Below are 14826 nucleotides of genomic sequence, written 5' to 3' on the forward strand. Positions count from 1 at the left end.
AGGGACTCTCGGGCATCTTGAAACCGTCGGAACAGACCCGGGGACTCTGGGGCATCTTGGAACGGGCCCGGAGACTCTCGGGCATCTTGGAACGGGCCCGGAGACTCTCGGGTGTCTTGAAACCGTCGGAACGGGCCCGGAGACTCTCGGGCATCTTGGAACGGGCCCGGAGACTCTCGGGCATCTTGGAATGGGCCCGGGGACTCTCGGGTGTCTTGAAACCGTCGGAACGGGCCCGGAGACTCTCGGGCATCTCGGACTGACCCGCCCCAGGGAGGACACTCACTCCCCGGGGAGGACAAACACAGACTCGCACTAGACAGCAGTCGAGAATGGACAAACAATCCTCTGGCACCGGACCCTCCTCACTACAGGGCTTCAGAGCTCGGAGCAATCAATTACCTGATTGCCTGCAGGAGTGTCTGTGAGGATCCGGTGCCGGAGCGAGGTGTGAATCGTCACGCAAAAAAAGCTTCAATAAAGCTGCAATTACACTGTGGTTGTAATGTAACCCAATTGTGACGTTTTGCTCTTATGTAGCACAGATCGGATCTGCTTTTGGGCAATTTAAGCAGGAAAAAGAAGGGTTCCTGCAAGGTCTTAAAAAGTCTGAAAAGTATTGAATTTACACATGTGCATTTAATACCTTAAAAAGTCTTAAAAAGGTATTAAATTTGTTATTATATATATAACATTTTGAAGAGATGCTGCAAATAGTCGACACAATGAATGATAGAAATTGGCCGACTGCACAGTGTATGCTGCTATTGCTGATGGTTAAAGCTGCTCCTCTTCCCCCTCCACGCCGGCGGCAGGTGCGGCGTGTAAACTAAAGCGCGCGTGAGGCAGTGAGTGGCGACTCTCTATGCTCTGCTGTGTGCGCGCACTCTTGCTCGCTGATGACAGTGTTGCCAGATCAGATTAACAGTTTCCAGCCCAATCACATCTTAAAACCCGCCCATTCCAAGTTGTAGGTTTCTTTTATCATATATTCCAGATTGCTTGGAAGAAGTTGAATTGCTTTATAGCCACTATATCCAGAGAGTGACAAACGCAGCGAATAAGCTGCAAACAAGGCTGCTTCTGTTTGACACTTGTGTCGACCGTAGCAATGCCCACCATATGTTTGATGTCCAGGCCTCAATCACTCAGGAAAGAAACAATGGCATCTGTTATGCCTTGAGCATCAGCGCTGAGAAGGTCAACAAGCTCCATGTAAGTACTGACAAACTTGTTGTGTTTCTGTGATTGGTACTTCACACATATGCAGAGGAGCTTGTTAACCGATATATCTGTGGTTTCGTCCAGATAAAGACAATATGTAGACTCACCAATATCTTCTTTTAAATCCTCTCTGAAATGTGGTGCCAGAAGAGACGTGATAACAGCCGTACACTTTGCCCTGTGTATTTCGAACACTCCCATCTCCTCTTGGAGTATATCTGACAAGTCCCGAACAGCATTGATGGAAGTGTGGCAGGCAACGTAGGTTGCAATCCTAAGTTCATGACGTTTTTGGTCAGCTTTGATTGCGCCTTGTCCAACACCAGATCCCATCGCTACAGCAAAACATTTCACACTCAGCACACAGCGGGACTTGTGTTTTTTTTGTGGCGCCATGTTCTTTCAGATCATTAAGATGAGCTCTTATTTCTGTGTTCCAATACTTGCAACGGGCTTTAGAGTCGTCTCCTGGGACAGATGCGATCCAGCTTTACAGTTCAGGGTCAGTCTCCCATTCCTTCCTGTAAGATTTTTTGTATTTTCCCCATTTCGGCATGATGATGATGCTAACTTAGCTAGGCCACCTGCTTCAAAACTTAGCGTGGCAACACGCTGTCTGCTGAACTTGCGTCACGCTTATGTTGGCAAATGAAATGATGCTGAATGGGGAAAAAAACAGATGCTGATTGACTACAACTCACGTCATTTATTTATTTATGTACTTATTTAGGCTATATTCAATTATTTATTTAGGCTATTTATTCATTAAAGAGAGAGAGAGAGCGAGAGAGAGAGAAAGAGACAGACAGAGAGAGACAGGCGAGCATCAAGGTGAGTCAAGGGAGGTCCATCAAACTGGAGAGGCGAGCGTCAAGTCGGAGAGAGAGAGAGAGAGAGAGAGAGAGAGAGCTGTTTACACAATATTAAAACTCGCTAAATGTGGACAAAAGCAGCCGAAATTTTAATCACCAGCCCAATGTTGTTGTTTTTTTCCCCGCCTGATGTAAACAAAAATAGCCCAATTGGGTGGAAAACCGCCCAATCTGGCAACACTTGCTGATGAGTGTATCACTCATTCTTTAATCACGTGTAGCCAGGGCTGGAGTATTCGAGTCTGGACTCGAGACGTTATTTTGTCGTCTTGGACTCCTTGGTGTTTGACTCGGACTTGTCTTGGACTCGGCCATTGCACTCGCAAAATATTTTAATCGTCTCGGCCGAGTTTTTAAACATGAGAATCTTATTTAAATAATTTTTTAATTGACGCAAATCTTCCACCACCGCAAGTCTTCACCTTCACAACAGTCCCAGACCGGGTCCAGTACTTGCCAGCTCGTCCTCGGTGAAACACACTGAAAGGCAGTATTATATTTGCTTGCAAACCAAGTTTAAGTGGCAGCCGCTCCATTTCACTGCAGTTTAATGCAGCGAGCTGTCCAGACGTCATTTGGATGGTCAATCTTCGAAAAAGACGGGAAAAAAAAAAAACAGCACCCACCTTGCTGAAAGCCTCTAACTAATGTGTCCAGTAGAACCTTGGAGAACCTTTGTAAGAACAAATAGATATTCAGGCATGGAGGTTTTAAATGTTAAGTACCTTAATGAGCGAAGTAATTGAGTTTACTTCTGTCAACCATGGGGCCCGTGGAACAAAACTGGCCACTAAATGCTCCAATGACCATAAACATGCTTTGAAGTGGGCATTAAATTTTCTTCCAAGTAGCCTTGAAAAGGTCTTAAAAGGTCTTAAATGTAACTTATAGAAACATGCATGAACCCTGAAAAAGATGCATGCATCAGATATTTTGAGATCGGATAAAGGCCTCATTCATAATGTAGATATAAATCAGATTTGTATCAGATATATGCCAAAGCGACGCTGTGCAAGAAAGCTAATCAGATTTTTCTGATTGCATCTCTAAAGTCATCAAATCTGCTAACATCAAGCATATTTTGTTGCACAGTGAACATGTGGAACAGAAGTGAAAAGCTTGTAAACGCCACAAATACGCATGCATTGCACAAAAATGTAGGAATATGACTACTGCAAGAGTGTCTGGCTGCAGGATCTCCACTCTCAGGCTTGTCCACTTTCAGGGTACGTCCGAAAACTCCCTCCTATCTCCTAATCGATGGACTTTACCTTAACCCCCTGGATGATATCACAGGGTTGATGAAAGCTGTTAGGAGGCTTCCCAAAAGGAGTTAGTGAAAGGCGATCCTGTTGGTGTGGCAGTCGGACCACACTTTCACTTAGTGATGTCATAATAATGCGACAGCAGCATAAGTTAGTGACGTCTGCCGTGGTGGGGGAAAGAACTACACGTTTCTGAAAATGGACTACAAAAAGTGCTTTCCTATGCTAAAGGAGCCTCTAAAGGAAGCAATGAGCCTCCTTTTCTTTGCCTATTGAGAATTTGGACAGTCGTTATCATGGCCACTACACAAAACACTTCCGGGGTTAAGGAAAAGTCAATAGATAAGGAGTTAGGAGGGACTTTTCGGATGTACCTGTAGGCTCTCTCTACTGTCAGACAGGAAGTGCTCATTAAAAATAAAATGCGACAATTCAAAATACAATGCGACAATGAAATGCCGAAGTGCTCGTGAAAACTGCAGAATGTGTTAATTAGTCAACAACGCAACATTAAAAATTACTTTCTTGAATGTAGTACAGTATATATTGTTTTTGCCTTTTATCTATATAGCACGTGTCGCCTGAGTATTTATACCAATAAATAATTGTAAATGATACTATTTCAGAATGTATAATATATGATCATTTATGGCCACAAATGATCACATAATACACAATCACTAATAGTGTCTTCCATGCAAGTATTTTTGATATGAAAAAAATGCAGCAGAGCTCATGACTAAGTTTAAGATTACGATGTGAAAAATCATTGGTCTATCCTCTGGTATTTTAGTCTGTAATCTTTTCAAATCTCACCCACTTTCCTTAAATACTAGCATGCTTGTTATTTATTGAATAAAAGTGGGTGATATGTACAGTATCTCACAAAAGTGTATATACCCCTCACACTTCTGTAAATATTTAATTATATCTTTTGATGGGACACTAAAGAGATGGTACATTTCTTCAGTGTTGTCCCATCGAAAGATATAAATGTTCACAGAAATGAGAGGTGTCCTCACTTTTCCAAGACACCTTCTTTATAGGGATTCAGTAATCAGTAGTAGTATCAGTTTATATTATAATTCACCTTGAGGCGAGTCAGTTAAAAATGCTCTTTTTCTTAAAATGACTGTGTTCTACTATGGGATACATATGATGTACTTTCACTGTTAACATTTAAACTGTATATCATGTTATAATGTAATAATACTATAATGCTGATAATGTCTTATATCAACAATTTCTGTACAAAATGTCCACATCTCCAATATTATAGAAAAAAAATTGAAATGGCTCAAAAAGTGATTCATTTTCTGACTCATCCAGGATTGGTTCTTTACAGACTTTGTACCACAGACCAGCCTCGGCCTGTTCCTGCTCCTCCATGTCCAGTAAGTGTTCAAATATTTACTGTTGTTACATTTCATTGACTAAATATACGACAGAACGCGTTCATCTTTTGTTCAGAATCAGCTCCTCATAACAGGTAATGACAGTGAAAAAGGCACTTCATTCCCGCAGCGTCACAGCGCTTAGACCGTGGAGACTATGGTAGAGACGCTGAGCGTCGATGGACTTCAATGTGGGACAATAAAGGGGGTTGTGCCACTGCAGCGAAATGAGACGGTCATTGGATAAATGCTCGGCTATGCCTGGGGGTCTATGGTGCGGCGGGCTGGCTTCGGCTGGTCCAGACGCTGGGCTTCTGCATGATGATTGGATGATCTGTCTGAGGCTGAATCCCTTTTTGATTGGCCTTGAAATGAGCGAATCTGCGAATATGAAGTAGACCGGAGCATTTTTTTCAAATGTTTCATTACGCTGTTCTGAGTTGATACGGAGACTTGATCCTCTCTTAGCGACTCTGTTTTAATCGATTAATGACAAACCTGGTGTCTATTTTTGGTGTTTGTGGAGACTGGAGCTGTTTGTGTTTGGAGACTCTTGACCAAGCACTCAAACTCAACGGTCACGGAGCCTGCGAGCTGCAGTGTGAGTGAGTGAGTGAGTGAGTGAGTGAGTGAGTGAGTGAGTGAGTGAGTGAGTGAGAGAGAGAGAGAGAGAGATCATCTAAAAATAATTATGCACATATTTTTTTTTTTTTTTTACTGTTTATTTTTTTTTAATAAATACATTTTACATATAAATAAACTGATGCATTTTCTGATGTAGGCCGAAAATGAGCTTCCCCTCCTTGAAAGACCAGCAGCACTGACACACACATAAGCGCGTTTCAATATTCAAAACAGGAGCAAGACACTATTAGGGTATTTAAGTAATCCACACTGACATTATATTAATCATTTCAAGAATGATCATTGTTGGCTTCAAAACCATACAGACATTTGAACTCAACATTATGTGAAAGAACAAGATAAAACAGCACAACACAACTTGTATAAAACGACTATATTTTTATGAACATTTGATAATGTTTACCAATTTAAGTTAGTCATGTCACAGTGAGCATCCTTTCTTACAGAGAGTAGGGAGTGAGCAGGTTTCCACACAGGAAGCATCTTTGACTGTGGCATCATTCTAATATAAAGGAATAATTTGAATGAAAACAGCGAAAATGCTTAAGAGTTATAATTTTATTGAAAATCAGAATGACATGTTGCAGGCTGTTGGTTGTCGCCATGTTGGCTTGTCATAGAGATCAACCAAAGAAAAATATTTTCCCATATGGAATACACGCCAAATGTAAACACATACCCATATAATAAAATAAATAAAAATGAAGGAGAAAATAAAAAGTCTTGTAGTAAAGTTTCTTTACTACAACTGATTAAAGTTGAGCTATTTTTAACAACTTTAGATACTAATAGAAACTACAGTAATGCATCATGTTGCTTTACAATATGTGTTGATACTTTGGCTGTCCTGTGAGAACCTCGCTTCTCTAAAACGTTCACAAGCTGAGAAAAACATGTTTTGTACTTTGTTGCAATGCATTAGTAACTGCATGGAGGGTTTGTCGCTTGCTGTACTTTTTACAAACTGTTTCACCCATCGGATATACGAAGTTACTTTACGTTATATACTGAAAAAAGTTAACCCTATGATGTTTTAATGCTCACCACTGTTACCATTACTTAGCTTTAAAATGACACCTAACCGAAGCCACTGGTGTAACACGCTGTTATTAGCATCATCAATATATGTTGGATCACGGCAGATATGTCAACGCCGAACACACGCAAGAAACCATACATTCACAACTTTTTCGGGAAATACAAAAGTAACAACTTACCGCTATGTAACTTGTGCCTGCGCGTTTGGGTGAAATGTGTCGTCTTTCCCTGTCTGACAGTGGAAGCAGCCTCACTCAACTGCAGAAGTGAAAATGCTTTTATATACATTGATTTGGAAATATTTTCCACAAAATCTTACAGAAAGAACAGACATTTAATCTGCTGTACATGCTCAAGCTTCCTAAAATTTCCTTCACATTTTATGTACACCAAATCACCATGCGTGCCACAGTCCATTGTGCGTGGGCGTACGAAGACCGGTTCAATACTGCTTGCAGCTTTAATCATAGAATTGATCAGTTCCCTGGAAGTAAAGCATCAAACTGGCAGCAGTGGGCCCTTTTTTGGTCTTTGGATCGTAGTTGGATGAAACATTGACCAACATAGTCAGCTGCTTCATGACTCCGTCCTCCTGTAGCTCTTTTTTACATTTTGCAGACTCTTCACAGACACTGTGAGAATTGACTCTGTTCCTCCCTGTCAGGTAAAATCAATGCGCTCTAATGGAATCCCAATGTGCTGGTAATGGATCACGCTGGGCGTTTGTGCCTCAGGTGACCATCGATCCATGGGGAATGGCCTCACTCAGTTTGATTTTCTCTCCAGAAGATGTGGAAGCAGAGTGCTGACTGGATTTGCCTCCGAGGCAGTTTGTTTGTTGCTGATTTTCTCAGGGTATTGATGTTTTCTTACACAGTGGACTGGTCCACCGGGTCTGTTAAGGAATGTCAGATGTGTCAGGCAGCCATATCAGTTTGAAGCCAGACGACGTGTGTGCTGCTGGGTGGTAATCTAACATTGCACTTAGCTGAGTTAACGACTGTCTTGCTACTGAGGGTTAAACAGAGTAATTAAAGAAGTCCTCACTCGAGCGTTTCATACTATCATGTCTCCAGGACATGGTCTTTTAAAAATGAGCTGTTTGGCTCAATGGAGGCTCAGCATTCACAACAAGAAGGCCGTTGCTCGGCTAATCCCCCGCCGGAGGGCTTTCTATTTTCTCACAAAGCCAGCTCTAAGGCAGCACACTTGGTACACTAGAGGGTGTTCCATGGGTCCTAGTAGATAATTATGTAGAATCTGAAAGGTCTTCTTCATAAGCTATGTCAAAATACGTCTCCAGAGCCCAAAAGGTGTTTTTATGCACTTAGTGACCCTGTGACCTGATATGCAAACTAGGTCATGGTCACCATGGTGCCCCTTCTCCCCAGGTGGAGTGTCCATGTGTGAAGTTTGGTGACTGTGGGCCCAGGAACTGCTGAGAAATGAGGAGAAATGTTTATATGAAAATACATGTATTGTGCAACCATGACGAGCAAACTTCAGACCCTACCAATCTTCAAGGTCAAGGTCAGGTCACTTGGTATGCTGGAGGGTGTCCCCAGAGTACTAGTAGGTGTGTATAAAATTTCAGAGCCCTAGCTCAAAAACCTAGGCCTCCAGAGCCCAAAATGTGTTTTTAAGCACTTCGTGACCCTGTGACCTACTTAATATGCAAATTATGTCAAGGTCACCATAGTATCCCTCCCCCCTCTGAGATGTATCCACATGTGAAGTTTGGTCACTGTGGGCCCAGGGGTTGCCGAGATATAGGTAGAAACGTTCGAACGGACGGACGGACGGACGGACGGAGACTGTTTCAAGATCCAGGATAATAAAATACCTGTGTAGCAGTTGACCATGCCACTGCTGAGTTCCCACAGAGACAGAGTCAGAGGTGTCCAACACCATAGTTCTTTTATTACCAAATAAGAAAAATTTGTCATCAGACATTCCTGTTTGATTACAGTAAATGTTTTTTCCAATCTATTGAGATAAATTATTAATTTGGAGCAATAGACATGGTGTTGACATGAAGACGTCTAATGGAATTTAGTGTGTCTAATCAATGTGTTCTTGTATTCATCATCTTGCTCCTCCTAGTGATCTGCTTTTGTTGAGGTTTTAAAAATGTGCAGGTAGTTGCAGGAAATTAAAATCAGTTTCTTTTCCATTTATTCTTTATGGCTTTAATGTCAAAAGAACTGTCTTTTGCCAATTTTTCACCAAATGAAAATCATATAAGCTTAAAAAATGACAATAACAGGTAGAAACTTTCAATTACGGTTTCGATGAAACTATAATGCAACTATAAGTTTAAGTTTGCTACGAATAAGACTCCACGTCCTTCAGAGCTGTTTTAGTAGCTTTGGCTGTTTTTTTCTATTGAGTTTTTTCGCCATTGTCGCTGCTTTAGCTGCTTTAACACAAGTCACTGTGCACGATCATATATCTAAATGTTAACGCACCATGATGAAGGGACAACCTGCAGAACGCTGACCACGGACAGGTTTCCTGGCAAATTTTAAGCTGAGCGACACTAAAATGGCCAAAATACATGGGCTGAACCCAATAATTGGAATATTCAGGCCGCAGGTGATCCACGATTGCATCTATATTCACATCCACTCTGGTTCACTTCCATGCTCATTCCATAATGTAACATAATGATCCTAAAATATCTCCACTTCTGCTGCCCAGCGATCTCTACCTTTCCTCAAGTAGTTTATTATTATCCCCCGCCGTGGCTGATAGGCCCCGAAGGGGGATCTTGAAACAGTCTCCGTACGTCCGTATGTCCGTCCGTTCGAACGTTTCTACCTATATCTCGGCAACCCCTGGGCCCACAGTGACCAAACTTCACATGTGGATACATCTCAGAGGGGGAAGGGATACTATGGTGACCTTGACCTAATTTGCATATTAAGTAGGTCACAGGGTCACGAAGTGCTTACAAACACATTTTGGGCTCTGGAGGCCTAGGTTTTTGAGCTAGGGCTCTGAAATGTTATACACACCTACTAGTACTCTGGGGACACCCTCCAGCATACCAAGTGACCTGACCTTGACCTTGACCTTGAAGATTGGTAGGGTCTGAAGTTTGCTCGTCATGGTTGCGCAATACAAGTATTTTCATATAAACATTTCTCCTAATTTCTCAGCAGTTCCTGGGCCCACAGTCACCAAACTTCACACATGGACACTCCACCTGGGGAGAAGGGGCACCATGGTGACCATGACCTAATTTTCATATCAGGTCACAGGGTCACTAAGTGCATAAAAACACCTTTTGGGCTCTGGAGACGTATTTTGACATAGCTTATGAAGAAGACCTTTCAGATTCTACATAATTATCTACTAGGACCCATGGAACACCCTCTAGTGTACCAAGTGTGCTGCCTTAGAGCTGGCTTTGTGAGAAAATATAAAGCCCTCCGGCTTGTTTTTTTTGACATTTCATTGTATTTTGCACCAGAATGTTTCATTAAAATTGACTTTATATTTAGATTGTAGGGATTTTCAGTACTAACTGTTTGAAAGTTTTTGCAAGAAACTGTTTGTTTCTTGCAAAAATATAAACAATGTCATTACATACACTGTGACCATAAGAAAAAAAAACTTTTGAGTGTAAATTAAAAGGTTATTATAGCAATATTTTACCAGTCTGGTCCACTCAAGATGAAATGTGGTCCCTGATCAGTTTTTAGTTAACTGACTCAAAGATGCAGCTATGAGCTCCACATTGAACATCTGTAATGGAATGCAGCTGTTTGGCAATTTGATGGGATTTGAACATATTTTAGTTGACAAACTAATAGATCAATTTCACATCATTCACCATAAAGTGAAATGTAAATGTTCCATGAATGAAATACATTGAAATTCCAATGAAGATAAATGTGTTTTGTTTTTTTTACCTATGATTTAACGAAAATAAACTGCATGTGGATGTTGAGCTCTTTAAGGAGAACCTCCTTAAAGAGCTCAACATCCAAAAGATAACAAAGATTATCAGACATAAAACTTGTTCTAAATCAAACATCCACATCACATGATTTACTGTAGAGCAGTGCTTCTCAAATGGTGGGGCGAGCCCCCCTGGGGGGGCGTGGTGGGGTGTCAGGGGGGGTGTGAGGCAGGCGCGACTTTCAGTATTAGTGTCTTTATTCATGCTTGAACGATAAAAAAAGGGCCTCCAGCTCATTTTATTAATTTATTTTGATAATCAGGCGATTGTATGCAGAATGCTGGTGCCAGCAACTCATACATGGTTTATACAGATACATAAATAAATATTAGCAAGTTCTCAATGGTCGTACAATTCGGGGGGGGGGCCTGAAAAAAATTCTGTCCTCTAGGGGGGGCATGACAGAAAATAATTGAGAACCACTGCTGTAGAGGCTGACTCCACTTTACAAGTTCCAACTTCAAAAGTTGAGGTTGTTTGCAAGTGAGCAAATAATAAAAGTCCTTACAAAGAGCAGTGCTGGTGAAATAATCCCAGGCAAAGCTTCTCTAATCATCTGCATAAATTCACAGCGGCGGTCCATATTTACCCTTGAAATATTCAAGGGATTAAACTCACTTTTTCCATATAGTTTAATTAAGATTTCAGAGAAGCCTTTGATACTGTGTTATGTTGTTTTCCTTCAGAAGGTCAAAAAAGCCCCAGGTTTAATCATTTTTGTTTTTAAGATCACAGATGAAATATATCTGACTTTGTTCCTTATTAGAGAAACTGTAGTTGAGCTCAATAAACTATGTCCTAAGTCTGTGTGAAATCTGTAAAGTGTTTGTTTTAGGAAAAGACAAGCATAGTGGATGTGTGCTGCTTCAGTATAGCATAGAATAGAATAGAATGAACTCGCAAGCTCTCCATGGTGTATCCTGCCCTCTCCCATAGTAAACTGGGATTGGCTCCAGCGACACATATCTGAACAGAACAGGAGGTAGAGAAGATGGATGGATAGATGGAGAATAGAATAGAGCTGAAAGAAAAGTTAAAAAGACAGCAGTGAAAGTGTTTCTGTAAATGCAACAAATAAAATACAATGAAGGAAAGATGAAATATTAAAACCAAGAGTAGAAAAAACAAATGTATCTACAACTAGTATAGTGGCTGTGAAATTGTCATTTGGTACGTGTGTGTGTGTGTGTGACCAGTTATTATTACTGCTGTTTCAGGTACAAGAATGGCTTTTTCTGATTACGCTGCTAAGAGGCCGATGAGAAGCTGCTGCTTGGAGCTGCAGAGGATGTCCACAGGAAGGGCAGACAAGCAGGAAGATCTTGGGTGCCACCTATCAGAAAGCTTCCTCAGGTGCAGGCCAGCAGCAGTCTGGATAAGGAGTTATTGTTCAGCTCAGTGTTCCACATGGTTAATGAAAATCATGTTTCTAAAACACTAATGTTAGAGTAAAAGCAATAGTAATGAGTTATATAAAACCTTTGTTTGTACTGTAGTAAAATGCACTGATGAACAAAATGTACAAGAAAAACAGACTGAGGAATTTGGTTCAAATAACAGATGTGGGGGAAAAATAAATAACAATAAATGTATGTGTTGGCATAAGTACCCTGTGTGGTATCGGTGAGTACAAGTACTCATTCACTACTCATTTTAGAGCAAAGTGGTAGGGTGCCTCCCGAATTTGAACATCTTTTTTGATTAATTTGTTAATTTATTGACAGTAAAAGTGAATATGAGCTAAACATGTCGTGATGTTGTCGAGCATTGCATCACGACTTACAATGAATAAACTTTGATATCTCTTCAAGGACCTTTTAAGATTAGCACAAATTTTCATCTTTTTTTGATCTCATGTTTTTGCAGATTGTTTAACTTTCTTACTTTATTAGATTTTTGTGCTTCTGATTCTGTCCTGTTGTCTGAAGACAATGATTGATGTTGAAATAATGAAAAATATCAGTTGTCAAGACAAGTGCAGCAGGATTTGTCCAATTTAGAAAATAGTATTAATCACAGTTCAGTAATTAGCTTTTTGTGATTTGAATACTGTGAATATTGATAATGTGATTACTATAAATCAGAAATATGTATTGTCATTGTTATAAAAACAATGGAATGTTGATTGCAATCAGTCATTCTTCTTGGAGGGGGTTACAACATATACAGTCGTGTGAATGTTTTTGCCTATGAATCCCCACAGATAGACAATATATTTCATTGTAAAAGTACAAGATATTCAATAAAATTGTAATGATTCACGCTCTGAGTCAGGTGCGGACAGAAACACGGCAATCAGGAATTCTCCTAGTGAACTTTGTTAATAAATGACGTGGCAAAGAACTCAAACCAGAAACACAAGGAAGCAGAACTCTAAAGAGCCAGAACTACAGACTTAACCCAGATACTACAAACTAAACACATCAAAACTGAACTCACAGAAGAATCAACACAGGGACACTACTAAGAAACCACCTAAACAAAACTAGTAGGACCCAGCGGGAGACTGAGGAGCACACTGCCTGGGATGAAGTGGCAAAAGTTGAATGTCGTGGTCGGCGCTGGAGAACACAGGAGGTGGCGTACGCTGCAGCCTGAAGGAGGGTTGTCAGGGAGTCTTGTGCTGAAACTGTAGGAACGGGACAAAGAGGAGAGTCACAGACAGGAGCTTGGTGCCGCAGGGTGGGTCCGGAACTGTAGCAGAGGAGAGACAGGTTTAACCCAGAGAAACAGCCTGAGGCGAGGCGAGGCAAGGCAAGGTACCACTAACTGTAGATAGTTCTACGGTCCGGCGCCAAGTCTTAATCTGATGCCAGCTTTATAGAGAGAGAGGTGCATTGTTTGGTGAAGCCACACCAGGTGAGAGCACTCAGGAAATCAGCACTGCACTCCTCCACACCTCACACAGCATGCAGCACACACACACCTGGGAAAAAAGGAAAGGAGGGAGGGGGAAGGGAAAACTGCTGCCACGAGGCAGAGCCAAAGATGGAGGTCATGACAAAAATGGCACCATGAGCATTGTGAGTATATTTCAATGAGATTACAGGTTAATTTTGATCTCAACACACTTCAATATACATTTATTTGATGTGGTCTCTTGGTTAAAGGTATAGTAGAGGATTTTCTTCTTCCGGGTGGATCATCAAAATAACTGGTCCTCCCAATTGTCAATCATTCTGGTGATATATGACGTAAGCCCGTCGTACGTGCTCGTCCCTGCGCGCAGCTCACTCCACACGGTTCTCATCAAGCCGGTGGCCGACCCGACGCATTATTCTGGGACATTTTTACACAGTTTCACCCCCTCTGGTGCAAATCTTCTTGTAAAGTGAGCTTATGTGAGCGATGCCGACTTGTGACTTGTAAACAGAGCGTGCACGAGGAGAACTGGGCTCGTCACGTCTCTCGCACGCGTTTTAGTAGGCGTTCCGTCTCGGGAGCAGGTGCAGCGTTGCGCATGCGCACTTTTTTCAAACGGTGGAGAGGGCGGTTCTTTCCTAAAATTCCTGAAAATCCTCCTGTATACCTTTAAGTATCTTTACATACAATGAGGGAGTTTCGTCTTACCAGAATAAAAATAATCCTGCTGAAGATATGTACTCTATGTTGTCTACTCATGTGAACACTTGACCTGATAATCCAGCAAACTATTACTAACAGACGGCTCCATACAATAGCTTTATAGGGAGAATCTGTGTTTCTCTAGAATCTGCAAATAAAGACTGGAAACTCCCAGAAAAATCTGTGGATCATCTGCTGCTTGTCCTCCAGCGGGCAGCCTCGACACGTGACAGATCACTGTGTGTGTGTGTGTGTGTGTGTGTGTGTGTGTGTGTGTGTGTGTGTGTGTGTGTGTGTGTGTGTGTGTGTGTGTGTGTGTGTGTGTGTGTGTGTGTGTGTGTGTGTGTGTGTGTGTGTGTGTGTGTGATTGGGTAGAGGCCTGTTTGATTGCTCCGTGTGGATTGGTTAATCCCATAATCTGATAACAACCCACTGTGCAGATTAGTGATTAATGTTCTGAGGCAAATGGCCGTTGCCATGGCTACCAAAGAGAAGAAAAGAAAATCAGTTTGTGTGTGTGTGCGTGTGTGTGTGCACATTTAAACCTCTATTTCAATGGTGGGACTCATGGAATAGTCACCACTACAGATATGGGAGAAAAGTATACTTAAACATTGAGACACTGTTTTTTGTTTTATTTTGTTTTTTAATTGAATCTCTTTTTTAGCCCCCCAAAAAACCTCACTAAAATTAGGAATCTATTTTGCACGAGTGTCCTGGTCTTGCTTGAGGAGATTGTATTAAATGATTAGATCTCTGCTCAGATTTCGCCATGGTGTGCTGTAGAGCGTCCCGTCAGCGCAGCTTCAGATTGACTGGGTTTCAGGATTGCAGACTGGAAGTTTGTGAGCGTCCCA

At 41.5% G+C, this 14826-nt stretch overlaps 1 protein-coding gene across 1 annotated transcript in view; it reads left to right on the forward strand.

The window, feature by feature from the left end:
* LOC308141078 (syntaxin-binding protein 4) overlaps positions 1-14826 on the forward strand; it is a gene marked incomplete at both ends in the record, with an annotated part of 237544 nt that overhangs the window by 17935 nt on the left and 204783 nt on the right. The window lies entirely within an intron of this gene.

Source organism: Blennius ocellaris (assembly GCF_963422515.1).
Source record: "Blennius ocellaris genome assembly, chromosome: 16".
Lineage (NCBI taxonomy): Eukaryota > Metazoa > Chordata > Actinopteri > Blenniiformes > Blenniidae > Blennius > Blennius ocellaris.